The sequence below is a fragment of the Trichosurus vulpecula genome, chromosome 1 (genome assembly GCF_011100635.1).
Source record: "Trichosurus vulpecula isolate mTriVul1 chromosome 1, mTriVul1.pri, whole genome shotgun sequence".
Lineage (NCBI taxonomy): Eukaryota > Metazoa > Chordata > Mammalia > Diprotodontia > Phalangeridae > Trichosurus > Trichosurus vulpecula.
In genome coordinates this window covers 338,287,209-338,289,923 of record NC_050573.1, presented here as the reverse complement: position 1 = coordinate 338,289,923, position 2,715 = coordinate 338,287,209, and positions in this window count along the sequence as shown.

The following is a 2,715-nucleotide window of genomic DNA, read 5'->3' as shown; positions in this document are numbered from 1 at the left end:
ATAATATCTCAGTAACTGAGATGCTAAATTGGGTGTGTTAGAAGATATATAGTGGGCATGCACAAGGATTTGTGCCAGGACCCACAATAACATGGAATGACTTGGGGCAGCCCTTTTCTCCTTCACTTCCAGAGAGTACCTATACAGACAAACTCTGAGCAAGGGCCCTGCCATGGACAACCACAAGGAAGGGGGTGGGGAGGGAAGGCTTCTGGTAGAAGGGACAGATCTTCTGGATGAAGATCACCAGAGCTAGTTAGATGGTACAAGTATGCTGCCAGCTGATCACAGGGAGGCGCTGGGGCCAGTTGGTCTCTGTGGACATCAGGACAACTGGTGGGACTAGGCTGATTGCTTTGAGAAGTGTGTGACGAGATTAAAGCCAGTAGCAGAGGAAGAAAGCTTCAGAGGAAGTAGGGCCAGGTCTTTGTGTTCCAAAGCAAGAGAATGAGCAGGCAAGCAGCAAGGCTTAGGAGAAACAGACTAGGGGACACCTTTTTCTGAGGTTTTCTAATCTATTCTCACTTCAAGGACTTAGCAGGATTTCATAGGATCATAGCTTGAGAGAAAGAAGGAAATTTAGAAATCAATTAGTCCAATCCTTTCATTTTATAGATGAGGAAATGGAGGCCCAGGAAATATAAGTGACTTGTCCATGGTTATACCATATATTTGTAAACATCTAAGGGTAGGGAGGGGTTGAACCCAAAGCAAGCATTCTTTTAATTGTATCATGCTGCCTCCTATTCATTTAACTCAATCCAACACATATTTGTAAGGCACTGTGTGTCAGGCACTGTGTTAGGCACTGGAGAGGCAAAGCCAAAAATGAAACAATTCTCACTGTCAAGGAATTTATATTCCATTGGAATATAAAATCACAGAACCCTGGAGTTACAAGGAACCTCAGAGATCATCTCACCAAAGTTGCACCTGAACAAGGAGGCCCTCTATAACATATATGACCAGTGGTCATTTCAGCCAGGGGGAAAAAATACCCAAGGCAAGCTGTAGGTAGTTTTTTAAGATCATCTAATTTTACCTTCTGAGGCAAAGAAAGTAAAATCTAATCTAATCTAATCTAAATCTAATCCCTCTTCCATGTGACATTGGAGGCAGCTAGAAAAGAGCACTGGATCTAGAGTCAGGTAAGTCCAGCCTCAGACACTTGCTATCTGGGTGACCTTGATTAAGTCATTTAACCCCAATTTCCTTATTAAAAAGGGGCAATGATAGCACCTACCTCCCAAGAATGTTGTGAGCATAACATGAGATAATATTTGTAAAATACTTAGTACAGTACCTGGCACATGATAGATCATACATACAAACTGGTTATTATAGTTATTATTTTGTCCCTTCAAATAATTAATAACAATCATAGCTCACTTCAATATCTTCTCCAAGCTAAATATCCTCAGTAAGTTTGATTGATCCTCACATGGCATAACCTTGAGGTCACTTTGAGGATCCACCATTGTCACACCCCTCTTTTTTGTTTGTTTTTCTTTTTTCTTTTTTTTCAATTAAATTTATTTATTTATTTATTTTTAGTTTTCAACATTCACTTTTATGAGATTTTGAGTTCTAAATTTTCCCCTCCCCAAGACAGCATGCAATCTGATATAAGCTATACATGTACAATCATATTAAACATATTTCCACATTAGTCATGTTGTGAAAGAAGAATCAGAGCAAAAAGGAAAAACCATGAGAAAGGAAGAAAAGAGAAAATAGTATGCTTCAATCTGCATTCAGACTCCACAAATCTTTCCCTGGATATGGATAACATTTTCCATCATGAGTCTTTTGGAATTGTCTTAGATCATTGCAGTGCTGAGAAGAGCTAAGTCTATCAAAGTAGGTCATTGCACAATGTTGTCACACCCCTCTTGATGGTCTTCAGCTTATTATCAATTTTCTTCCTAAAATATGGCATCCAGAACTGACCAGAATACTCCTACATGTGGCTGAATGAATCAGGAGAGAATACAATGGAATTCTTTGCCTCCCCAGTCCTAGACACTATGTGTCCCTTCACAGAATCAGAGGTTGTCAGAGTTGAAAAGTACCATGGAGGCTATCTAGTCCAGGCTGTTGCTAGCCAAGAACTCCCTCAACATCATACCTAGGTAATCATGCAGTCTTTGCTTGAAAGCCTCTTATAAACAGGCACCCAAAGTAACCCAATTCACTTTGGAATAACTCTAGATATTTTAAAATTTTTCTTACATCAAGCCTAAATTCATTTCTTTATAACTTCTGTACTTTGCAAGTGATTCTGCCTTCTCAAGCCAAGCAGAACAAATTTAATCTCTTTTTCCAAATAAGAGCAATTTAAATGACTATGGGGAAAACCAAGTAAATAATGGTGCCACTGATCAAAATGGTGATGCCAAAATTGAACTCCAAAGTAAGAGACGGATAAAAATAATCATCTTATCCTTGGAGGTGATAAATTGACCCTTGTGAATAACTCAGATTCTCAATGATGCAATTGTAGAGAGAAGATGAGAAAAGCAAAGGGAGAACCTCAGGGAATATTTAACTTGAGAGGTTGAGAGAAGGACAAAGAGTCAGAAAAGAAGACAAAGAAAGAGCAATAAAAGATGAAGGAGTGGACATAGTGGAATGTATGTATATGGAAAGAGATGTAGTGGCAAGAGAGATGAACTTGTAGCCAGGAGACTTAGTTTTGAATCCCATATCAGTTAC